General features: G+C 39.3%; 1 pseudogene across 1 annotated transcript; it reads left to right on the forward strand.

The window, feature by feature from the left end:
• Positions 1-29: 29 nt before the first annotated feature.
• On the forward strand, positions 30-26696 carry LOC309819871 (mitochondrial import inner membrane translocase subunit TIM14-like; annotated as a pseudogene). The gene is made up of 2 exons: positions 30-282; positions 26374-26696. The product of its transcript is annotated as a mitochondrial import inner membrane translocase subunit TIM14-like (transcript).
• Positions 26697-27399: the final 703 nt, after the last annotated feature.

Below are 27399 nucleotides of genomic sequence, written 5' to 3' on the forward strand. Positions count from 1 at the left end.
GGCAGGGGGCAGGCGGCAAGCGGGCCGCTATGCGCAGCGCGGAGGCGCGCAGCGCTCCCACCCTGCGCGCCAGGACCTGGAGGTGGATGCGGAGGATGGGACGTCCGCCCACTTGCTCTCTCGCGCCCCCTCTACCCCCGAACCGAGTGGGGAGCGCGGCTTCTGCAGGGGAAGCTTGGGACTGCACTGCTTCAGTGCCCGGCTTCAGGGCCCGCAGGGACGCGGGAGGAATTGTGCTACCCTTTGCTCTTGGGATTTATGGGCACGACAGTGGGGTAGTCCGTGAGCAGAGGGCGGAGTAGAGATAACAGATTCTGGCACCGTCCTATGAAGGGGGAAGTGGGACACAGGCTGTGCCCTGCCTTTGGACATCGGCTGTAGGAGCCAAGGAGATTGTCACGGCCCGGGTGACTGGCCAGCCTCCTGCCTCCTGGGGTTGTATATCCCCTTCCCTGGGAGGACCCTAGAGGCCAGCCCTTAATCGGGCCCACGTGCTTGGCCCTGCCACCGCCAGGTGAGCGCTGGAGATTCGAGTTAAGGTGGGGGAGGATCCCAGCCCCGTCATTTGGGGGAGAATTGGGGCTACATGGAGTTTGCCTCGGCGTTGAGGACACCTAACCCCGGGTGGTGGTTGAGAGAGGGTCCAGTCCCCAGGTCTCTGGGCTTTCTCCAGAAGCCAGGCGGGACCAGGTTACACGGTATACAACCTCATCTTCTTTTAAAAAAGCCTCTTCCTAAAGGAGGTGGGAGCTTCTTGGGAGCCAACCTAAGAGCCAGAGCCGGTTAGGGCCAGAGCTGCCCCACAGGAAATGGTTTCTTTTTAAAAGTGTGCTGCTTGCAAAGAGGCAGGAGAGTTTGCTCCACTGAAGCCAGCATCTGATTTTAAAAAGCGAGTTAGGGATCCATTCTCCTTCTATCAATAAGGATACAGGGAGTTTTTAAGACCCAGCTTATATCCCTGAAGCATATGGAGCTCAGGAATTCCAGTGAGGTCTTGGAGAATCTTATCCCTGACTGGGGACTGCAGGTAACTGGCCCGAGGATGTCTGACTTTGGCTAGGAATGCTATTCTGGAAAGGCAAGAGGGAGCTAGAGCTTTCCTCCTGGCTAAGAGACCCCCCAAACGTAACATATTCAAAGCCAACAGCATTATTTCTCCCACCCAACTCCTAATTCCATATAATCATTAATGGAACCGTTTTATACTTGGCCACCCAATCCAGCAAGTCCCTCAGTCTCATTTTATTCTCCCTCATCCAACCAACAACCAAGTCCTTTGCCACTTCTTTTTAAAAAAAAAAATCCCCGATTTATCTAGCTCCTCTCCAACTCTGCATGAATACCCGAGGTCCAAGTGCTCCTCACCTCTCACCTGGACCACCACAAAGCCTTCTCACTAGTCTCCACACCTTTCACCTCATCACCCTCCTCCAGTCCTACCACTGCCAGAGTGATCTTTCTAAAAATAAAATATAAATATGATTTGGCCATGCCACTGCTCTCAGGAGTAAAGTCCAAACTCCTCAGCATGGCTCTTCACGGGCCCCCTCTACTTAGCCAACTCTATTCTCTGGGAGCCAAGCCCCTACCCTAGCAGTCCGCAGCACATCATACTGTTTCTTGGTGTGCTTCTGCACATGATGTCTCTTGTGTCCAGGAAGCCTCACCTCCGCCTTGTCCACCTGGAAAACTATTCTATCCCCAAGGCCTAGCTCAGCAGTAAACCTCATCCCTCCCTCCCTACATATGCACCACCATCCTCACCACCATACGCATACAAGGTGGAATTAATTCCTTCCTTTTCTGTGTTACCATGTGCCTCATACATATTACTGTTATGGCAAAGACCTATACTGTACTTCAAGCAGCTATTAATGGGTCTGCATTAGACCCATCAGACTAAGCACCTTAATGGCAGAGACTATGTCCTATTAGGCTTTAGATACCTATCCAAAGGAACAACCAACATAGTGCCTGGCATAAAATAAGGATCAGCAAATCCTTAGTGAAAGAAGGAGGGTAGGAATTAAAGAATGGAAATCAGCTGTCTTAAAGGCATCAAGCCAATCTTGTTGGCCCCTTCAGTGTCTCCTTTTGCATTTTCATCGATCATAGCTATAAGGAAGATTACTAACTCCACCCTCGCATTTTGCAATGGAAGAAACAATCCCAGGAAGGAAAAGGGTATTACTCAAGATCATACACAGCCAAGATTGTACTCAGTCTTCTGTTCCTGAGACCAGGGTAGTGGCGAAGAGCTTGTGCTCTAGGGTCAAGCAGTACTGGGTTTTAAACCAATTTTGTAAGTTACTAATTTTGACTTGACTCTATTTCCCTCTCTAGGGCTTAGCTTTCTCATTCGTATAATGGAGACTATACTAGGGTCTACCTCATAAAATTGTTTTTTGCTCATTGTGTACTTAATTCAATAAACATCTGATGGAATGGCTCCTCTATGCCCAGCACCCAGGCATGGGACTTGTCACTGGATATACTGCAGTGAACCAAACTGACACTGTCCCCGCTCCCAAAGCTCTTACTCCATTCGGGAGACAACAGTAAACAAATAGGTGAAATAGGACGAATAGGTAACTGTCCTGAAGGAAATAAACAGGATGAAATGATAGGAAATAATGGAAAGGGGAGAGGGTAGGTCTACTTGGATAAGGGAGGGTTTCTCTGAGGAGATAACATTTAAACTGGGATTAGAAGGATTTGAAGGATGTGGATTATGTGAGATAACAAGTGTAAAGTGCTTAGAACAATGCCTGGTGTAGAGTAAGGGCCAAAATTAATGTTGAATGTTATTGATATTTTACTTATACTGGTGGTTCCTAATCTAAGAGCTGAGACTCTCTATGTGGTATGTAGTTATTGCACACTAGGATTTTCTGTATATTATAAATGCAATGCATTCAGGGAGCTGGGGATCAACATGTACACACTGCCATATTTAAAATGGATAACCAACAAGGACCTACTGTATAGCACAGGGAACCCTGCTCAATGTTATATGGCAGACTGGATGGGAGGGGAGTTTGGGGGAGAATGGATACGTGTATATGCATGGCTGAGTTGCTTTGCTGTGCACCTGAAACTCACAACATGGTTAATCGACCATACTCCAATATAAAATAAAAAGGTTTTAAAAATGTAAAAAAAAAAAAAATGCAATGCAATTTTTCAATACTAGAGGCCAGTGTGGTGAATAACAATACATATTCCATCTCTTTTTTCACATATCCATTTTAAAGTATAACAAGACATTGTTAAGTATGCAGAAGAGTGCAACAAGGTGAAGAGGAGTGGCAAGGTATGTTACCATTTTGTCTTTTTTTAAAGGATACATACATAAGTATTCGTAGATCGTAGATTACCTTTGAAAGGACACAGCAGAAATGGAAACAATAGTAGGCTCTGGGGAAGGGCACTGGGTGGTGGAGGATGGGTGGCGGAGGAATGTGCAAGAAGAATGCTTTTCATGGTGTTCCCTTTTGTACCTTGTGAATTTTTTTATCAAGTTCATATACTACCTATTCCCAACAATGTTTGAGAGAGGATCCTCTAATTTTTTTTACTGATGCTGATTTTTTTATCATGTATTTTCTCAATCAGAAGCGACCTAAAGTAGAACTATTATTATATGGGATTCCTTGAAATTTTTTTAACTTTAAAATGAGATTCTGGTGCTAAAAAAGAGAATTATTAGGGAATTAAAAGGTTGGGAATTATTGCACTATAACTTTATCTTCTTTAGAACGCAAAGATAAGTTTTGAGATCCCAATTGTCCACTAGAATTCCTGCGGCCACAGAGGGTGGAGACTTAGGCAGAGATGTCTAAAAGGAAGAGAGGTTCTTGTCCAGATTTCCCCAAGGTGTGGTGTGTATGAAGATAAGCTTTACAGAATTAACATCAGCCATTTAGTAGAGAAGAGAACCCAGTTCTCTTCTGGCTTTTCCTTAGGGATCAAAGTGAATTGGTACACAGTCTCAGAAAATAAAGCTTGATATTCTGAACCTGCTAACTCTTCACTGTAATTCAATAATTGATAGTCAAAATAATAATAGCCACCATATTTAAATGGCCTCTTGTGTGTCAGGAGCTTCATGTTTATATTTCCATGCCTCAACAACTTTGCATTTTACAAACTGAAGAGACTTATAGAGGTTTAGTAAATTGCCCAAGTGGCAGGCAGTGTTGGGATTCCCATTCAGGCTTGCTTTATGCACAACACCGTGTCTCTCTGAGGGGAAGGCGTCTTGCAGCCTCGCTTTCATTGTCGTCTGAGAGGTCTCCAATCTCTCCAAAATACTTCCACCAATGTCAGACTATTTGAAATGTACAACACTGGCAAGCAAATGGTATAAGCATCATTTTACAAAAGATGAGGAAAACTGAGACTCTGAGAGAATTTGACTTTCGCAAGATCACAGAGCTACTGATAGGACCAAGGTTTCTCACAAACTCAAGCTCACATTTTGGGGCGTTTTTTGGTTTTCTTTTTTTTTTCTGTCTTTTATTTATTTTTATTTTATTGATGTATACTTGATGAAATTGTCATATATTTAAAGTGTACAATATGATAATTGGATACATGTATACATTGTGAAAGGATTCCTACAATTAACTCATTAACAGTATCTACCACCTTCTATACTCTGCCCCCCTTTTTTTATGAGAACACTTAAGTTCTACTCTCTTAGCAAAGTTCAACTATACAATAGTTATCAACGACAGTCACCATGCTGTACATTATATTCTAAGAGCATATTCATTTTATAACTGAAAGCATATACCCTTTCACCAACCTCTCCCCCTTCCCCCACTCCCCAGTCCCCAGCAGCCACCATTTTATTCTGTTTCTATGACTTTGTTTTTTTTTTTTTGATTTCACACATAAATGATACTATGCAGTATCTGTCTTTCTCTGGCTGACTTATTTCACTTAGCATAATACCCTCCGTGTTCATCCATGTTGTCACAAATGGCAGGACTTTCTTCTTCTTTCAGGCTGAATAATATTCCATTATATATATATACCATAGTTATGCATTCATCCATTGATCTTGTTGTTTCTGTAACTTAGCTACTATGAATAATGCTGCAATGAACATGGGAGTACAGAAATCTCTTCAAGATAATGATTTTGTTTCCTGTGGATCAAGCTAATACTTTTGAACAGAACCAGACAGAGAAATGGAAGGCAGACCTGTTCACTATACAGGCTCCCCACATGCTTGTGAAAAAACTTGTTCATGGTAGCAGTGGGCTGTGTCACTACATAATAATCACTGAGAACAAAAACAGAAGTAGACAGAATGGTATAGACATACTGACTTCAAGATAGAACACCCACATGAAAAGCTTGGCTTCTTCTCCCAGATCCCTCCTACACGAGGATGGACTTCTTCCAGCTTTAGCCGATTCAGTGGCCAGAAATGGCCACAGAACCAGGTTACATGGCTTATTACATCCCGGAGAACTGTTCCATCAAGGTGATGTGTATGGCCTTTATGTGGTCACTGGGTCTCACAAATCAAGCCAAACAATTTGCAGGACAGTCTCATTTTCTAAGTAAAGATATTTTGTAAACTTCTTTTTTTTCTCCTTTTGAGATCTGTTTTCTAAATTTGGCTTCCAGAGTCACTCTCAGGTTCTGTGTGGTTAATTTCTTTTCCTCCAAGGATTTTTAAACAAGGGACCAGATAGAAAACAGATATTGAGACTCTGAGGATATTAGCATTGGGAAGGAATCAGCGTCAATGTAGCCCAATGGCCTCCTGTCACAGAGGAAGACGTGGAGACCATGCAGACTATTGGATTTGCTCAAGGTCACACAGCCTAGTTAGTGGCAGAAACATCACTAAAACCCTGACTTCCTGCCTAGTGTTCTTTTTGTTTATGTTGCAAAATCCTGGCTCCCCACATACTAGAATGGGAGCTTGGGCAAGTCACTTCACCTTTCTAATCCTTACTGTCCTTCCCAAATAAAATCAGGATAATAATATACCTACCTCTAGAGGTTTTGTGAGGATTCAGTGACATAACGCATGCAAAATGCTTCACAGTACCTGGCACTGAGTAACTGGCTAAGAGCATGGGTAATGGACTCAGGCTGCCTACATCCAAGTCTCAGCTCTGCCAATTACTTAGCTGACATTTGGCCTAGTTACTTAACTTCTCTGGGTCTCAGTTTCCTCAATGGTAAATGCGTAAAGTGATAATAGTTCTTACCTCATTAAAATTGCCGTGAGTCTTATAGTCAAAAATATTATATTGCAAATTTGAACGTTGCTAAGAAAGTAAATCTGAACAGTCCTCATCACAAGAAAAAAAATTTTGTAGCTTTTTATGGTGACAAATGGTAACTAGACTTATTGTGGTGATCATTTCCCAATGTATACAAATACCGAATTATAATATTGTACACCTGAAACTAATATAACGTCACGTGTCGATTATACTTCGATTAAAAAATTGTTGTGAGGGGCTTCCCTGGTGGCGCAGTGGTTAAGAGTCCGCCTGCCGATGCAGGGGACGCGGGTTTGTGCCCCAGTCCGGGAGGATCCCACATGCCGCGGAGCGGCTGGGCCCGTGGGCCATGGCCGCTGAGCCTGCGTGTCCGGAGCCTGTGCTCCACAATGGAAGAGGCCACAACAGTGAGAGGCCCACGTAACGCAAAAAAAAAAAAAAAAAAAAATTGTTGTGAGTATTAAATAAGAGAATATATATAGCACACTTAGAATAATGCTTAGCACATGTTAACTAGTATTAGTCTGACTAGAATAACCATTTTCTTACTTTAAGTAGACATACTTTACCCCAAATCAGCAGTTTTAAAACCAGCCATTTTCATATTTTTTGAACACATGCTAAAATTCTTAAGCATAGAGCCTGATGTTCTACTTTGTATGTATATTTTTAAAAGTCACATCATTGGTAGTCCCAGCTCCCAATCAATAGAGGACATGATTCAATAATTTATAGCCAAAAAAAAAAAAAAAAATTTAGAGCCTAGGGCTGCATCAAGAGTCCAAGGGCTTACACTCTCCAATTTGCTGAAGAGGGCAGCAGCCCCTCTGTCTGAGTTGTTCCATCTGGGATAATAATACTTATTTCTTTGTAAAGTGCTTTGAGACCTTTGAATGAAAAGCACTATGTGAGCACAAATTATTATCTCTTTTCCAGATATCAGTTTTAGATTCAAATCCAGAAGCTCCCTAAAATAGACCACAGCAGAAGTACAATCTGGACACAGATGTATCTGTCCTGTGTTATTTCAATCAGATAATACATTCGTGCTTCGCACCAGCATTCGTTTTCTTTTAAGCATCATAGCCTGTCTAATTTGGATTGAGAAAAAATTAGATGTCTTTCAAGCTGAATGTTTTTGCTGTTTAACATTCAAAGATTTTCCTCTCTCTGTTTTCCTGATTTGTGTATTTGGAATCCTCTCCTGAGGTCAACAGGAATTCTGAGGTTGATTCAACTCTGGGGGCGTGAAGCAGGATGAGGAGAAGAAATTAGTCCCTTACTCCCAAATCCTCAGGCTAGTGTACCTTTGAGTGTCCAATTCAACCTTGTTTCTACTTCATAATTTCCAGTTCATGTTCCTTCTTTTTCATTTACTTCCCAGACACTTCCAATATCATCCAAGGTCAGAAATTTGAAGACTTCACTTTTCCTGAGTTTTCTTTAAAATTCATAAATTTATTTATTCTACCAAAAAGCATTTATGGAACACCTACTATGCATACTGACCTAGATGCAAAGAAATAATAGCCATGGTTGCTGCTAGAGCTAAAATCTAGGCAATATTAGAGTTAGGATCTATTATCTGTTGAGCTAGCACCTGCCCTGGGCCTCTCCCCTACCCCCACTCCCCACTTTTCTTCTTTAATGTCATCCCTCCCCTTTGCCTCTCAGGCTCAGTGTCCCACTGTTCTCTCAGCTCTCCCAATTCTTTTTTTTTTTTTTTAATATAGAACGCTTCACGAATTTGCGTGTCATCCTTGCGCAGGGGCCATGCTAATCTTCTCTGTATCGTTCCAATTTTAGTATATGTGCTGCCGAAGCGAGCACCAGCTCTCCCAGTTCTGAGGGCAGAGAGAGTATGCTCTGCAAATGCTAGGTCCTCAATATTTGCTGAACATGACAAACTCAATCACACTAAGGGATTAATATCTACTAAGGCCCAATGCATAGCTCCTTAAGTTATGCCTTAGTTTCTAAGACATTTTATATTATTCATCCCAAAGTGAATTTATTTATTTCCCAAATAGTTTTATTCATTCTTTTCAAAAAACCATTTGATTCATATTAATTTTGCAATGTATCACTCAAAACTATCTTTAGTGTCTACTCTGGACCAAGCTTCATACCAGATGCTGAGAATGCAGGCGCAAATAAGACACACGAGGTCCCTGCTCTTGAGAGCTTATACTCTTCAAGGGAGACAGACACTAAAAAGGAAACAAATACATAAAACATTTCTGTAAGAGAAAGAAAAGAAGAAGGAAGAAAGAACGAATGTGTGATATGATTAGATTGAAAACGACTAGGACAGAATACCACTTGCAAGGATGGCCTTTCTAAGTAGGCTACATTTGAGCTGAGATCTGAAGGATGGAGAGACATCAGCCCTGCAAAACTCTGGGAGCAGAGCATTTGAGGCAGAGAGAAGAATACCATAGGAAGGGCCTGAGGCAATAGCAAACTTGACATGATTCAAAGTATGGAAGGAAGGCCAATGAAGTTGGAGATCATTATAAGAAGGGGAAAGAGTGGCATGGAATGAGGTTAGGGAGATAAGTAGGGATCAGACTTATGCTGGGCCTTGCAAGCTATGGTAGGTATGGATTTTATTCTAAGTACAATGAGAAGTCATGAACAGCTTAAGTAGAGGTCTGTCATGATCTGGTGTATATTTAAAAGAGATCATTCTGAGATATAGAGCAGAGACTGTATTGGGAAAAGAGTGGAAGCAAAGAGAGCAGTTGGAAAGCTGTTACAGTGGTCTGGGAGGTGACAGTGGCTTACACTGGGATAGTAGCAGTGGAGATGAAGAAAAATGGATGGAATTCAAAATATATTTGAAGGTGGAACCAACAAGACTTGTTGGAAGATTGGATGAAATGGGTAAGGAAAATAGAGTGATCAAAGATGACTCAATTTTTGGTTTGAACAACTGGACAGATAATGGCACCATTGATTGAGATGGGAAACTAGCAGGGGACATAATAGGGCTGGAGAAAAGAGAAAATTCCATTTTTGACATATTGATACCAAGATACCTTTAGACATTCAAATGGAAATTCAATTCCCAGCTGATCTGTAAGTCTGGACTTCAAATGAGAGGTCAGAGTTAGAGGTTTAAATCTGGGAGTCAACATATAGATGGCATTTAAAGCTATGGCACTAGATAAGTTGATGAAAAGAGAAAGTTGATAGGGAAGAGGATATAGAAGAGCACAGCCCAATACGTTATATGTGAGCCACATATGTAATTTTGAGTTTTCTAGTAGCCACAGTAAAAAAGTAAAAAGAAACATATGGAATTAATTTTAATAGTCCAGTATACCTAAAATATTATTTCAATATGTATTCATATAAAAATTATTAATGAGATACTTTACATATATTTTCATGCCAAGTCCTTTTTTAATTAATTAATCAATCAATTAATTAATTAACTTATTTTTGGCTCTGCTGGGTCTTCGTTGCTGCACGCGGGCTTTCTCTAGCTGCGGTGAGCAGGAGCTACTCTTTGTTGTGGTGCACAGGCTCCTCATTGCGGTAGCTTCTCGTTGCAGAGCATGGGCTCTAGACACGCGGGCTTCAGTGGTTGTGGCACGTGGGCTCAGTAGCTGTGCCTCGCGGGCTCTAGCGCACAGGCTCAGTAGTTGTGGTGCATGGGCTTAGTTGCTTCACAGCATGTGGGACCTTCCCGGACCAGGGCTCAAACCCGTGTCCCCTGCATTGGCAGGCGGATTCTTAACCACTGTGCCACCACGGAAGTCCCCATGCCAAGTCTTTTAAACTTAGAGAGTATTTTATGCCTACAGCATGTCTCATTTCACACTAGCCACATTTCAATTACTCAATAGCCACGTGTGCATAGTGCAAGTTTAGAACTTAGCCCTGGGACAACTCAACATTTAGAGGTTGAACAGAGGAGGAGGAGGAGTCAGGAAAGGAGACTGAGAGAATGGTGCCATGGAAGTCAAGAGAAGAAAGTATTTTTTAAAAGAGACTGGTTAACTGTGTCCAATGTTTATAAGAGGCTGAGTAAGATGAGAAAGAGCAATAGAATTCAACAACATGGAGGTCACTGATGACCTTGACTGAAGCTGTTTCAGTGGAGTGATGGGTTTCCTGGAAGGAAGCCAGAATGGAGTCAATGAAAGGTAAGGAAGTGATGACAGCCAGTGTAAACAACTTTTTCCAAAAATTCTGCTGTTCAGACAAGCAGAGAAATGAAGCACTAGTTGGAAGAGGATGTAGAGTTGAGGGAGGGTTTTTACCAAACCAGGAGATGCTAGAGCATGCTTGTAAGCTAATGAGAATATTCCAATAAGAAGGAAGAAATAATTGTGGGAAAAAAAGGGGATAATTGAAGAGGGAAGCCCTTCAGAAGACAAAAGAGGATGAGCATAATAGCACAAGGAGAGGGGCTGCTCTTGGACAGAAAAAATGATTCTTCTATTATAATAGGAAGGATGATAGAATATGGATACCATATCCGAGTACAGATACAGACTTGTTTATAGATCTGGGTAACAGGAATCTTCATTTTACCACAGGGCTGAAGCCATAGCAAAAAAAAAAAAAACCACGAAAAACATAGTGTGCTTGTGGAAGGGGAAAGATGGGGAACTGCGTTCTTTTTCTTTTCATGATTAATGTTAAGTGAAGACTATACTTTTTTCACGGTCTGGATTATTGGTGTCTACTACCCTCCAGGGTACCCCTTTCTCTGGATCAGGTTACCTGGGAACCAGTTTAGTAATCACAAGGTTGTTGTTTTTTTTAGTTAATTAATTCATTTATTTTGGCTGCATTGGGTCTTCGTTGCTGCATGTGGGCTTTCTCTAGTTGCAGTGAGCAGGGGTTACTCTTCATTGCGGTGCACGGGCTTCTCACTGTGGTGGCTTCTCTTGTTGTGGAGCACGGGGTCTAGACGCGCGGGCTTCAGTAGTTGTGGCACGTGGGCTCAGTAGTTGTGGCTTGCAGGCTCAGTAGTTGTGGTGCACGGGCTTAGTTGCTCCGCAGCACATGGGATCTTCCCGGACCAGGGCTTGAACCTGTGTCCCCTGCATTGGCAGGAGGATTCTTTTTTTTTTGGATTTTATTTTATTTATTCTTTTATACAGCAGGTTCTTATTAGTTACCCATTTTATACATATTAGTGTACATATGTCAATCCCAATCTCCCAATTCATCACACCACAAACCCTACCCCGCCGCTTTCTCCCCTTTGTGTCCATACGTTTGTTCTCTAGGCAGGCGGATTCTTAACCACTGCACCACCAGGGAAGCCCTCACAAGGTTTCTTGATGATCAGAGTCCCAGGGCAAAGAGAATGAATAATCTTGAGGTCATTTCATTCAAGCTGTAAAAAGAGCCTGAGGAACTATCTCTGATACATATAACAGGGTACACACGTTTGTCACATTCAGAGTCTCTCTCCCCAGAATAATCTTGGAAATGGAGTGATAAAATCACCTGATCCAATTTGTGGGACAATCCACCTGAGGCCTATTTAATCTTATCCCTAGTTGAAAGTCTAGGCCTCCTCCATGCCTTTAAGAATTTTGAAAGACTTCTAAAGGGGAAATGTACTGAGCAGGGTCCCAAGCAGGAAATAATATTCTACTCAAAAAATTTCACAGAGAATAATTTATTAAAGGGCCTGTTTACAAAGATGTGTGCAGTTCAGGAAATAGCAGGTATGTAGAGTCACCCAGGGATGAGCAAGAGTTTGCTAAAACCTTCCCTTCCCCAGACATGCAGGGGCAAGGTGAAGAAAGTGTTATGGGAGCCCAGAGAATGCTGGAGCCTCGCGAATGCTGGAGCCCCGCAGGAGGGGCTCTCAGGCAGCTACTTTGAGAACATGGTAGTAAAGTAGGGAGAAAGAAGGGAAAAGAAATACCCCGATCCCTCTTTCTTCCTGCTCTTCTTTCCACCCCTGTGCCAAGCTTCTGCTCAACCCATTGGAAGCCAGAGGGCAGGGGAACCCAGGTGATGTCACCCATAGAGATCAGTGCTCCATGGTTCAAAGCAGGATAGGAAAGGATGGAGAGTGAATCTAGGAAAGGGGGTGGGTCGGGGGCAAGCAGAGTATAATTAGCACAGGAAGATAAGATATCCTTACATGAAACAATTAAAGAAACAACTAAATGAAAGAACATATCAATATTAGGAATATCAACTAAATAGGACTATGTATGGAGCACTAAATATGTGACAGAGATGAAGGGAGGAGAGAGGGAAAGCTGAATAAAACTAGCTAATTCATAAGGCTATAGTAACTCTTAGCTTTCTTTAAGTTTTCTTACTAGACCAGAGGTTTGGAGAAGGGGGGATTGATTATTTTGTGTCTTGTTTTATCAAAGAAAATGCTTTATTTTCCCTTTATTATGTACAAGGCAGAAAATCCGAGAGGCAAAAATATATGTTTGACTTTTGGAGAAAAGGGATCCTCTGTAGATTTTCATATCCTCTTATCCCAGTCTCCCTCCACCTGCACCACTGGAAAGAGGTCTAAACCTCCAGGAGACAGTGGCTTACTGAAGCTTAAATTTGGACAAAAGCTTGATGCAGACATTTGAGGTTACTAAGCTTCTGTCACCATATGGACACAATCAAACAGAAAGCAATACTGCATTGTGGTTAAGAAGGTAGGCTCTGAAGTCAGATTGCTTAGACTTAAACGCTTGCTCTACTACTCACTAGCTGTATGACCTTGGGCAAGTTACTCCTCTTTTCCTCCATGCCATCTGTAAAATGGGGATAATAATAGTACTTATTCCACAGGGTCATTTTATGAGGATAATATAAGACACTTCACATAAAGTACTTGGGATACTGTCTGGCATAAAGTGAGTGCTTAAAAATCTTATTAATAAAGCCAATTTCCTGATTCCAAAGTATTCTGCAACCAACTCCATTTCTCTTGAATAACCTGGTCTTGGTATCATCTCCACATCTTTAGATTTGTCTCTGGAAACCGCACCCCCTCCAAGCGCGCGCGCGCGCGCGCGCACACACACACACACACACGCAGTAGATAGTGGAGTCCACATTTATAGCAAAGGTATAATCATATACTTTTTTTTTCCCCCAGCGGGTTCCCACCTCCCCCAGGGACGCGGGGCGCGCGCGCGCGTGCGCGCACACGGCCCCAGCCAACACGACGGCCGCCGGGTAGCCCCCTCCCGACGGCCGCGGCGGGGTGGGGTGGGGAGACCAGTGGCGCGCAGCGCGGCGACCCGGTGTTCATATACTTTTAAATTCATTCATGTGCTCACATATTTATTGAGCACCTGTTATGTTCTAGATACTGGATTAGGTGCTGAGCACAATATAAAACTGAGAAAAAACAAACACAGCCCTTGCCCGAGGAGCTTGTGATCCAATGAGGTATACAGACACTAATCAGATTACTACAAATAAACACTGTATGATAGGGCAATGATAGGATCATTAGTGAATCATGATATTACAGCTCAGTTTTTTCAGATTCTAGAGAAAAGGAGTTAAGCGGGCTTCTGCGAGCTACAAGTGAGACATAAAGCTGTGATGTCCAGTAGGGTAGCCACTACCCACATGTGGCTATTTACATTTTAATTGTAAGCAATTAAAACTAAATAAATTTAAAATTCTGTCCTTCATTTGTACTTGCCACATTTCAAGTGCTCAAGTACCATATATGACTAGAGGCTACTGTATCAAACAGTAAAAATGCAGAAGATTTCCTGTAGAAAAATAGGCAAAAGCCATGAACAGACGATTCACAAAGAGATATATATAGTTTTTAAATATATAAAAACATATCAACTTCATTCATAATAAGAACAATGGACATTATTAAAGCATATTGAGATATCATTTTTCACTCATTAGATTGACAAAATAATCAAAACCTTGACAGTACACTTTTTTGATAAGGATATAAGAAAACAGATACTCTCATACATTGCTGGAGGGAATGTGGCAAAACTACATACAAATATACCCTTCAACACAGTAATCCCATTTGCACAAATTTATCCTGAAGTTATACCTTTAATAACATAAAAATACACCTGAACAAGATTATACATTGTAGCATTATTTGTAATTTCAAGATATTGGAACCTCCCTAAATATCTAACTGAAGGAAGTTGTTTGAATAATGCACTCATACAATGGAGTACTATGCAGCTGTAAAGAAGAATGAGGAAGATCTCAATGAACTGATATGAAATGATTTCCAGGAGATATTAAATGAAAAAAGCAAAGTGCAAAAGAACATATATAATATGCTACCTTTTGTGTAAGAAAAAAGGGAAAAACAAGGAAACATGCATTATCATTACAAAAAGAAACATGAAGGATAAACCAGAAAACAACAAAATGTGTTTCCTACAAGGAGAAGGGGTGGAAGGAGTAAACAGAAGGGAGTGACCCTTCTCTGAATGTAAATTTTTATATAGTTTTGACTTTTGAAAGCTTATTAATATCTTACATACTCAAAAATAATAAGAAGGGAGGAAAAACTAAAACCAAAATCCAATCATACAAATGAACACACTTTATTTCAAATGAATACCATGACCACACTAAATGGGAATAAAATTTAAAAAGGGAACTAATCCAAGGAATTTATGGACACATTATATCCTAAGTTTTGGAGAGGGTAGAGAGAGAAAAGGGCAAACAAATCCTAAACTCTTTTTAGCATGATTGTTAATTATAATGGTATGGGCAAAGCAATTCTGAAACAATTTTATATGTAATCTAAGATTGAGGAAATTGTTGGGAACCAAGTTTCTCACTGTGGAAGAAAGGATACGTAAGTATAGAATAGGGAGGACAAGAAAGAATCCTGCAGAGATAGGTTGGAATTAGAGAAACTGGTGTGAACTCATGATTTCTAAAATATGAATATGTGTGTATATACATGTTTATGTCTGTACCCATGTATATGTACATATATGCCTATATTTCCTAGCTCTGGCTATTCAAAGGAAAGAATAGCCAAAGTAGCAAATATAACCCAATAGCAATGAGCATATCTGGTGTCCAGATCTTGGTTTCTAATACCATGCCCCACTAGAAGGAACCTGGGCTCCTTTGAGAAATGGCTGATACCAGCGCTGGGGCAATGTAGGTACAATTGGAGCCTGGAACATCTTGTTATGCCAGATAGTAAGTGCTAGAAGATGACAGGAGCATATTACATGGGGGCCAGCTTGAAGAGTCTCCCACTGGCCAAATCTGGGACAATCTGAGCACCAAACTAAGTAAAAACAATAATGAACTATACACCATTGAGAAAAATAGCAATCCATGAGTCCATAATCTTAGATAGATAGACAGACAGACAGGTAGATAGATAGTCAGATAGATAGATAAATGGGGGAGAAGGGAGGCCTCTTGCTTAGTGCAGAATACTGAGGGCCTAGAGTCAACTTACCATTAGGCACAGTGTCTAAATACCATGATACTTTTTAAATAATTAATTAATTAATTAAATTTATTTATTTATTTTTGACTGCATTGGGTTTTCGTTGCTGCACCCGGACTTTCTCTAGTTGCAGCAAGCAGGGGCTACTCTTTGTTGCGGTGCATGGGCTTCTTATTGCGGTGGCTTCTCTTGTTGCAGAGTGCAGGCTCTAGGCGTGCGGGCTGCAGTAGCTGTGGCTTCAGGGCTCTAGAGCGCAGGCTCAGTAGTTGTGGCGCACAGGCTTAGTTGCTCCGCGGCATGTGGGATCTTCCTGGACCAGGGCTCAAACCCGTGTCCCCTGCATTGGCAGGTGGATTTTTAACCACTGAGCCACCAGGGAAGTCCCAAAATCCCATGATACTTTTAAAGGCCAATGAAAATGTTTTAATTTTTATTTCTTTTAAAAGAAACCAAAAGAAAAATAAATGTATAACAATAAATCTAGCTTGGATCATATTAATCTTTATACCAACATAGTCATAAATATAATTTTAAAAAATTTTTATGGAGTAAAGGGCCCAGGAAGGCAAAATATCGTAGGGCTCATGAAAGTCATAATGCAGCCCTGTGAGGTACTAGTGGTAAATATGGACAGGGTGCTAGATGGAAAATCATCATTTGGCAGTGTTCATGGTAAAGATAGGATCAAGAGTCATCCAATAGATGCTAAATGTAAGAGAAATTTGGGGGAAGAATAGAATACATGAATGGTCTTAAATTATCCCCCCCACTTCTTATTAGTTGCAAGGAAAAAAATTAAAAGATGATTATACAGTGGAGGTAGTGGGTACCACCTTGACTGCATGATGAAAATTAAAACTGTATTACCTGTGAGGGACAGATAGACATCATGTGCCTTCAGATGTAATATCCTGCGAAGGTTATGACATCATCTGTACAGTATCCCTACTAAAAGCGTATGATGATATAATCACGAGGAAACATCAGACAAACAGAAAATGAAAAATGTTCTATTTTTTTAAAAAGGTGGAGGTGGGGCGGAGTTACATTCTTTAAAAATGTCAATGTCAAAAAAAGGCAAAGAAAAACTGGGAAATGTTCAAGATTTAAGACAGCTGAAGAGACATGGCAACTAAATACTGTACCTGACCCTAAAATTGAACCTGTCCTGGAAAGAGAAAAGCCTATAAGGGACATTAATAGATCAACTTAAAAATTTGGAATATAGACAGTGAATTAGATAAAAGTATTCTACCATTGTAAATTTATGAAGTCAATAGCTACAGGGCAAAGCCCTATTCTTCAGAAATATATGCTCAAGTATTTAGGGGTAAGAGCTATGATGTATGTAACTTACCTCAAGTGGTTCAGGAAAAAAATTGGCATTTATTATGTGTGTGTATGGAGAGAGAGAATAAACGACAAAGCAAAGGGGATAAAATAACAATAGGTGAATCTTTGTAAAAGGTATATGACTGTTCTTTGTACTATTTTTATTTTTGCAGCTTCTTATAAGTTTGAAATTATTTCCAAATAAGTTTTTTTTCCAAATAAGTTTTTAAAAACAAAAAATAAAAAAACATATTAGACTGTCACATACAGATGTATAACTAATACTGTATGCATAACATTGGCTAGATTTTTCACATTATAAATAGTTTCCCATGTTATTACATAATCTTTGAATCTATCATTTTAAATGTCTGCATAGCATTCTAACAAACTGACACTCTAGAGTTTACTGGGCCATTTTCTTTATTGTTAAACATTTAGACTATATTCATTTTTTCCTGATTTAAACAATGTTCATAATGATTAAGCTTAAGAGCCATAAAAAAAAAAGAGCTATAGGACCATACTACCTATATTCAAATCTCATCTCTGTGGTTTACTAGCCCTGTAGCTTTGATTAAATTACTTATCTCTCTATGCCTCAATTTCTTCAAGTCAGGCATAATATATAGTATTTATAGAAATGATGTGAACATTAAACGAGATGCTAATGTAAAGAACTTACAGTGGTGCCTAGCACGTAGTCAGCATTCAACAAATATTAGCTATTTGTGTAATTTTTTGTGCATTCAACTTTTTTTGTTTGGGGAGATCTAACATTTTGCAATATTAATAGTTTAAAATAAAAGCAATATTGATAGTTTGGGATATGGAAAAAAGTGCATAATATAGATATAATAATGGCAATATTTTGAACAATGAAACCGATGGTTTTATAATCCTTGATTTCTTTAATTTTTTAAAAAAGTATACAGGAATTCATCTAATAAACAAAAACACATCTCCTGCTATCCTAAAGTACACCACTAGGTGGCGATATAACCAATTAATTGACAATATTAATTTAGGTAAATTTCAAACTCAAATTTACAAAATCCCAAAATAGAAAGAGGGTTCTTTGAAAAGAAGTGTGGTCACAGCAGACACATTAAATCTACGGCTGGTGACTAAGCTGAGGTACATCTGTCCCAATACTTCACTAGGTGTTAGGTTGCCCAGACGTCTCTGAACTGATTCATCTTTCCTCTGACCCCATTTCCACCCAGCTTAAAAACCCTTTCCTCTTTCAGACTTTCCTATCTCAGTAAATGGCACTATTACCATCCACCTATGTGTTTAAGGTAGAAACTAAAAGTTACTCTATTGTGGGGTGTGGGGTTTTTTGTTGTTGATTTCTAGTTTTGTTATACTCTTGTAAAAAATGGATGTAGTCCATGTGATATCAATTCTTTTGCTATTTCTTGAGACTGGCTTTGCAGTAAGATGCTGTAAGTTTTCCGTGTGTACTTAATAACATGTAATCTCTGTTAGGTGAAGGATTCTGGCTGTATCCATGAAATCAATCTTGCTAACTGTGTTGTTCATATCTTCCAATCCTTATTAATATTTTGTCTGCTTTTTCTGTTTCTGTAGGAAATGTGGTTAAAAAAAACCTCTCCCACTGTAATTTAAAATGTGTTTATTTCTTGCAATTCTGTCAATGATATTTTTACTTTATATCTGTTGAAGATGTATTGTAAGTTACATATAGATTCAGAATTGCTATATCTCCTTGGTAAATTATTCCTTTATTACTTATCTTAAAAATAAATTTATGGGACTTCCCTGGCAGTCCAGTGGTTAAGACTCTGCCTTTCAATGCAGGGGGCGCAGGTTCGATCCCTGGTCGGGAAGCTAAGATCCCACATGCCTCAGGGCCAAAAAACCAAAAAACATAAAACAGAAGCAATATTGTAACAAATTCAATAAAGACTTTTAAAATGGTGCACATCAAACAAAAAGAGGTACATTTAAAATATAAATAAATAAATAAATTTATTTCTAACAGTGCTTTCCACCTTAAAGTCTATTTTGTCTGGTATTAATATCACTACATTAACATTCTTTTTGGGTGATATTTGCCCATCATATATTTTTTCCATTCATTTGCTTTCAAATTTCTATGCCTTTATGTTTTAGCTATGTCTATGGCAAACACATATAGCTAGATATTTTCCTTATTACCTAATATAAGCAGTTCTGATTTTAACTGACAAGCTTAATATATTTAAATTATTGACATATTTTGACTTATTTCTACAATTCTATGATGTGGTTTTATTTTTCAATTTATAATGCATCTTTTAAACTTTTTTTCCTCCTTGCATGCCTTTTATTGGATGGTTCTGGTTTTATTTATTCCTCTTTCTTCACCTTTATTGATTTAGAGCCTTTATGTTTCTATCCTTTTGATAATTATTCTTACCTTCTTAACATGCACATTAGAAAGTCTAAAGTTAATTTACCTATTCTCTTCCCGAATAATCAAGGGCTTTGTAAAACTTTATCTCCAATCACTTTCCTTCCCATCTTGCTCACTGTCGTTATCTAATATTTTAGTTTTAACATCTTCTCAATCTAGATTTTAAAATCATTGTTAATGTTGTTTACAATAAATGCTTATTTAGATATGTTCACATGTTTAGCAATTTTCTTGCTTGCCACTTCTTGCATTATGTTATTCCCTTGATTAAAATTCTTCAGTAGCTTCACATTAGAAACAATAATATCCAAACCCTTTGCCATAGTATACAACACTTCACATGACCTGGTCCCTGCTTGTTTCCCCAGCCTCCTCTCTATCACTCTTCCCCATTGCTCACTGCCCTCCAGCTACAATCATCTTTTTTTAGTTTCTGGAACATGCTATAACTGAACACCAATTTTTTTCCCCACCTCAAATACTATGCACGTTCTTTTCCTTCAGTTCAGTATGGTCTTCTTTCTATTCTCCCTATTGCTGGCTCTCTCTCATTCTTCTCAGCTTAAATGTAACCTTCTCAAAGTGTTCTTTTGCCATTCTATATAGATTAGGTCCTCCCCATCCCATATAATAGCCCTCTGTTTATTTCCTCTATGTACTGATTGCAAGTCATAATTACATTTTCAAATATGTGATTCCTTGCTTGGTGTCTGCCTCTCTGACCATATTGGCTCTATAAGAACAGCAGTGGGAGTAAAAAGAAAGCAAATGTGAATGAGAAACATTTTAAAAGAAGGGCTTAAATTTTTTTATATCAAATTAGATGAGAGGGCAAGTAGAAGGAAAAGTTAAATGTAATTAAGTTTCTCTTTTGGAAGACTATAAGGATAGAGATACCACTTGACAGAAATAGAATAATTGGGAAAATAATTCAATTTGAATGAAATTGAGGAGGGAGAAAATTACTTCTGCTTAGAAGTATTAAGCCTTAAGTAACAGTGGGACATTTATGTGAAGATATCACATAGACAATCTGAATTATGGTAAGTAGAACATAGGTATGAGGTCAGAACTGGAGATGTAGTTTGGGGAATAACTTACATATTTTTCATCCCTTATCAATTTAATATTCAATTTCTCATTTAGCCATTCCAAACCTTCTGCTTTATATATTCAACAAATATTCTTCCTGGCTCTGTGCTAAATACAAGAATACAGTAATTAACTAAGATGGGTGCTATTCCTGCTCTCAGGGAGCTTACAGCACAAAAGAGGAGAAACGAATAAGCAGTTGCAATAGCGTATGATACACTCTGCCATAGGGATTAGATAAGCATGCTATTAGGAACACACAACAGGAAAAGTTAACCTAGTCTATGGGCCAGGGAAGTCTTTCTGGGGGTGGGGGGAGTAATGCTTTACTGAAACGCAAAGGAGAATATGGAGTTATTCAGGAAAAAAGGAAAAGGAGAGACTCCTTAAGTGAAGGACACATGTATGCAAAAGCTTTAAAGCAAGAAAAAACGTGCGTGCTCAAGTGTTCCTACCAATACTTTTTCCCAGAAACTATTCTCTACCCAACCATTTAAAATTGTTTCTTTGGACTTCCCTGGTGGTCCAGTGGTAAAGAATCTGCCTTACAATGCAGGTGACGGGGGTTCAATCCCTGGTCCGGGAACTAAGATCCCACATGACAGGGGATACGACTAAGCCTGCGAGCCACAATACTGAGCTTGTGCGCCTCAACTAGAAAGCCTGTGTGCCTCTACTAAGACCCAACACAGCCAAAAATAAATAAATATGAGAACTATTATTTTTTTAAAAATTGTATTTCAAGTTGATTGAGGTATAATTTATATATAGTAAAATTCATCCTTTTATGGTGTAAGTTTCTGTGCATTTTGACAAACTTATGCTGTCATGTAACAATTACAACAATCAAGATATGTAGTATTTCTATCACCCTAAAAAGTTCCATCACACCTCTTTGTACCTCCCCTACCCTCAGCCCCCTCGCAACTGCTGACTGGATTTCTGTCCCTATAGTTTTCCTTTTTCCAAATGTATAAATGGAACCATACAGTATGTAGACTTTCGAATCTGGCTTCTTTCGCTGAGCGTAATGCTTTTGAGAGTCATTTATGGTGCTGCATGTATTAGTAGTTTGTTCCTTTTTACTGCTAAACAGAATTCCATTGTAGAGGTGTACCACAGTCTGTTTCATGTTGATGGACATTTGGCATGTTTCTGGTATTTTTAAAATATGGACAAAGCTGCTATAAATATCCCCATAGAGGTTTTTTTTAATTTTTGATTTTTGATTGAAGTACAGTTGATTTACAATATTGTGTTAGTTTCAGGTGTACAGCAAAGTGATTCAGTTATATATATATATATTACATAACATACATAACATTACATTACATACATATATATTATATAACATATATATATATATTTTTCAGATTCCCATAGAGGTTTTTGCGTAGGTATAAGTCTTCATTTCTCTTGAGTAAATACCTAGGAGTGGGTTTGTTAGGTCATAGAATAAATGCATGTTTAACTTTATAGGAAATTACCAAACTGTTCTCCAATGTGACTGTACCATTTTGCATTCCCACCACAAATGTATGAGAGTTCTAGTTTTTCCACATCCTCAGCAGCATTTGACATTATCAATTGTTGGTTTTGTTTTATTTATTTATTTTTAAGTCATTCTACTAGGTATGTAGTGATGCCTCATTGTCATTTTAATTTGCATTTTCCTAATGACTAATAGTGTCAAGCATCTTTTCATGTACTTATTTGCCATCCGTATATCTTCTTCTGTAAAATGTTTGTTCAAATATTTTGCCCATTTTTTCTTTTTCTGTTTTTGATTGTTTTCTTATTATTGAGTTTAGTGAGTCTTTTACATATTCAGGTTACCAATACTTTATCAGATATGTGTTTTGCAAATGTTTCTTCCCAGTGTGTGCCTTGTCTTCTCATTTTCTTAGACTGACTTTCAAAGACCAGAATTTTTTTCTATTTTGTAAGGTCTAATTTATTAATTTGTTCATTTCTACCCAATGTTTTAATCCCATTCCTTTCCATTTCTTTCTAGAATAATCTTCTTTTTCTGCCTCCCATCATGCAGAAGTCTCCCACTTTTTGCAAAAATCTTCACTTGCAGTTATTTCCCACCCTACATTGTTACTGTCCTTTTTCTCCTTCGTTTCCCTGCCAAATATTTGGAATGAATGTTCCTTACTACTTAGTCATTCCTGAAATCCCTGAAAATTTGCTTCCATTCACACCACACTACCAAAACTAACCTCTGGATGTCACCAAAAAACCTCTTACGTGTCGATTCCAATAATAGTTTCTAGACCCTAATTCTCTACTTCCTTTTAGCATAACCCTTCCTTCCAAAAATTATTTTTTAACCTCTTACTTTCAGCGTTCCCAAAATGCAGATCTAAGGTGTATAATAGCCCCTTAGGGATTAATTCAGTTGTTGAATGCCATGTAAACAAGAGTTTCTTTACTGAATAAATTCAACATTTTTTTGGTCTGAATTCAGACAGAAGCAATAAATATGAAATAGGTGTTAAATTATTTACAGGTTATTAATTCCCTTAAATGACTTGAATATCACCATTTGTTTTTTCAATGACTTCGTTGTCATTTTTTAAAAATCTATACCCCCAATAGCATAAATTTCAGCACAACCCACAACTGATTTTTTAAATTCTGAATTACTAGAGTCCAAATGAGTGAAATTTTACTCTAGCTTCTTCATTATAATATATATGTTCATATATATTATATATTTGGAAGAAATACAATCCAGGAACAATCTCCAAGCACAGGGACAGAAGTAGTTGTTAAAATAGCAAAGTTTGTCTCTAATATTTATTAGGGAGAGAAACTGAAATACAGTGAAATAGATTTTTCCCCTAAAAGTAAAATCATAAAGAGGAAGAGCAAAGAAGTTTCAGTTTTGATTTTACCTCATTGGGACCATAAATAGCAAACAGTTTATTTCTCTCAAGTATTCCCCTAACCACCACTGTTTTCCTTTCCATTTGCCTTCCCTTTCTTTTTTATTTCCTCTAATTAGCATAATGACCAGACAATATGACTAAATTAAATCATTCCATTTCTCTCAACTCTAGGTCAAGGTAATTACTTCTGGTTACCCTATCTCTTCTGCCAGCTTCCCTTTACCTGCTGAAAAGTCTGCTTTCAGATGGACAGCTCCTGCTTTGTTCTTGGACAGAGCAAAGGCTGAAATTTTCCTGAAGTTCATTAGTGTCATAAGGCCAGGCTAGGGAAATCAGTGCTCTGAGGTGTTGTATGTCTCTAGCATGAGAATATCAGTACATTCTGAGCATATTGGGAGGCAGCATAATATAGTAGAAACAGCTTAGGAGTTAGACCCCAATTCCAATCAAACTTGACTGACACGTAAATAAAGTCAATAAATCCTCTGAGCATGTTTCCTCATCTGTGAAAGAAAGATAAATAATATCTACTTTAACCGGAAACATGAGTAAAGAATCTGATACTTAATAAGTACTCAATACAATTTGGTCCTTTCCTCCCCTCTCCAGCAAATTCTTTTAATCGAGAATAACTTTTTATTCATTTATTTATTTACTTGGCTGCTTCGGGTCTTAGTTGTGGCACACGGGGATCTTTGTTGTGGCACACGGGCTTCTCTAGTTGTGGCATGCAGGCTCGGTAGCCCCACGGCATATGGGATCCTAGTTCCCCGACTAGGGATTGAACCCACGTCCCCTGCATTAGAAGGCGGATTCTTAACCACTGGACCACCAGGGAAGTCCCAAAAATGACTTTTTAAAATGTCACCCTTTCTTGGTCCACTGATGCCAGGCCAATCCTTTCATACTTTCCATAGTGTACACTGACATAATAGTGAGATAAGGGGATATACTGCCTCCTGAACATATTTGTGTTTTAACAAGGACTCTCAGGATAGGAGCTTTTGATGTGGCAAGGGCAGTGCTAGTGGTGATTTCTGTATTATGTTCTGGGAAATCTAAAAGTTCTATGAGACATCTCAAGAAGTTTCTGAAAACATGGTAACAAGAGACTTATTTCATTTCTGCCTGCTCTGTGACCTACATACACCACCTTGACAATAGATACATTGGTCATCAGCATTCAATTGTACTACTTTGCATATAAAGGGCTTACAGTGTTCTATGAAGATCACACAGGAAATACAAGTCTATAAATAAAGTTCAAGGCACCTTGTATATTTTGTCCTGAAATAGTGTACATTTATTATATGAAATAAATTACACATTAACATTAATTTGAAATTCTTTTTGTCAGATTAAGAATACACATGATCTTTTTTTTTTTTTTTTTTTTGGCCGTGCCCCCTGCAGTGGAAGCGCAGAGTCTTAACCACTGGACTGCCTGGGAAGTCCCAAAAGTACACATGATATTTGACTCAATAATTATACTTCTAGGAATCTCTCCTAGAATACACTCATATGTGTGTACAAATATGTATGTAGAACCGTATTTATTGAAGCTTATTTGTACCAACAAAGACTAGAAACAATTGCTTACGTATTATAGAATAGTCATACAACAGAATACTATGAACCCATTAAATAATAAACAATTATTAATTAAATAGCAACTACATGCTCAGAACTTTATTAAGTGCTGAAGGAGAATAAAAAGAACTATAAGCCATGGTTCTTATCCTGGAGGAGCTTATGACTTGGTTGAGAAGGGTCAAAGATGCACAGATCCCTGGCTTTAAATTATGTGTCTTCTATGTGAGTCAACTTTTTGGTTTGCGTTCTTTTAAATGTTTATTTATTTATTTATTTAGGCTGTGCTGGGTCTTAGCTGCGGCAGCGGGATCTTCGTTGCCGTGTGTGAGATCTTTAGTTGTGGCATGAGACCTCTTAGTTGAGGCATGTGGGATCTAGTCCCTGACCAGAGATCAAAACCGGGCCCCCTGCATTGGGAGCACGGAGTCTTAGCCACTGGACCACCAGGGAAGTCCCTGGTTTGTGTTCCTGAAGAAGAATCTTCTGGACTAGAGGATGGCAAACTACAGCCCATGGGCCAAATCCAACTCCTTGTCTATTTTTTGTAAATAAAATTTAATTGGAACACAGCCATGTCCATTCATTTACCTATTGTCTAGTCTACTTTCCTGATACAGAGTTGAGTAGTTGCAACAGAGATCATATGGCCCACAAAGCCAAAAATATTTACTAACTGATCCTTTATGGAAAAAGTTTAACTCCTCTTGTAGGCCTTTAAAAAAAAAAACCTTTAAAAATCGTTTGGGCACTTCCCTGGTGGTGCAGTGGTTAAAAATCCTCCTGCCAATGTAGGGGACACGGGTTTGAGCCCTGGTCCGGGAAGATCCCACATGCCACGGAGCAACTAAGCTCGTGCGCCACAACTACTGAGCCTGCACTCTAGAGCCCACGTGCTGCAACTACTGAGCCCACGTGCCACATCCACTGAAGCCCACGCGCCTAGAGCCTGTGCTCCGCAACAAGAAAAGCCACCGCAAAGAGCCCGTGCACCACAACAAAGAGTAGCCCCCGCTTGCCACAACTAGAGAAAGCCCGCGTGCAGCAACAAAAACCCAACGCAGCCAAAAACAAAAACAAATAAATTGTTTTTAAGAATTAAAAAAAAATTATTTTTTAAAAAAAGCATTGGAGTTAAGGATGGTGGTTTTAAAATATGTCCATAAATTCTTTGATACTCTTTCCTTTAAAAGATGAAGCTGAAGTGCTGGGGCCCCCGTGTCTGGGCGGTTCGTGCTTGCTGGTGGCAGCCGCGTTGCTTTCTGATGGAGGAATGAAGTTGGTACCTGTGGCTTCTGGGCTGGAATCAACTGTGCTCTCCCTGGAGGCAGAGGAGCTGAGCCAGAACTACGGCCAATACACTGGTAGTCGTTAGACTGACCACTGCTGCTGCAGGATGTGCAGGCTGTTACGTTTTGCAAGCCATGAAGCATATGGAGCCTCAAGTAAAACATGTTTCACAGTCTATCAAAATCTGCCCTCACCAGTGGCTATTACAGAGGTGAGTGTGAACCCAAAATGACAAAATGGGAAGCAGCATTACTACTAGGAGTGAGCCCTACAGCCAATAAAGGAAAGAGATGCTCATTGACATATTATGCATTTAAATCACCCAGACAAGGCAGGATCTCCTTAGATAACAGTCAAAAATCAATGACGCTAAAGATTTACTAGTTCAAGCTAGAAAATGAAGTATATGTATGATGAATTTTAAGTTCATTTTCATTGATGTATATGAGTACCAGCTTTTATCATAAAATACCTCAAAGCTGCAAAAAATAAATAATTAAAAATAAAAGATGAAGCTTAATTCTCCTCTCTGTGAGTGTGAACTGAACTCAGTAACTTCCTTCTAATAAATAGAGTAATGTTCAGTGACTCCCCTGGCGGTCCAGTGGTTAAGACTCCACGCTTCCACTGCAGGGGGCACAGGTTCGATCCCTGGTCGGGGAACTAGGATCCCACATGCCGCACAGCGCGGCCCAAAAGTAAAATAAAATAGAGTAATGTGCAAATAAGAGTGTGTGACTTCTGACACTAGATCATAAAAGATGTTACAGACTTCTCCTTGCCCTCAGATCACTTGCTGGAGGAAAGCCGATTGCTATGTTGTGAGGACACTTAAGTAGCCCTGTGGAGAGGTCCATGTGGCAAGGAACTGAGACCTCCTGCTAACAGCTAGCAAGGAACCAGGCCTTCTACTAACAGCCATGTGAGGGAACCATCTTGGAAGTGGAGGCTTCAGCTCCAGGTAAGGCTTCAGATAGCTGGAGTCCTGGCTGATGTCTTGACTGCAGCTTCATAAGAAACCCTGAATCAGAACCACCCATTTAAACCACTCCTGAATTCTTGACCCACAGAAACTGGGAAACAATATGTCTTGCCTTAAGCTGC

The sequence above is a fragment of the Grampus griseus genome, assembly GCF_964374135.1.
Source record: "Grampus griseus genome assembly, chromosome: 3".
In the NCBI taxonomy this organism is placed as follows: Eukaryota; Metazoa; Chordata; class Mammalia; order Artiodactyla; family Delphinidae; genus Grampus; species Grampus griseus.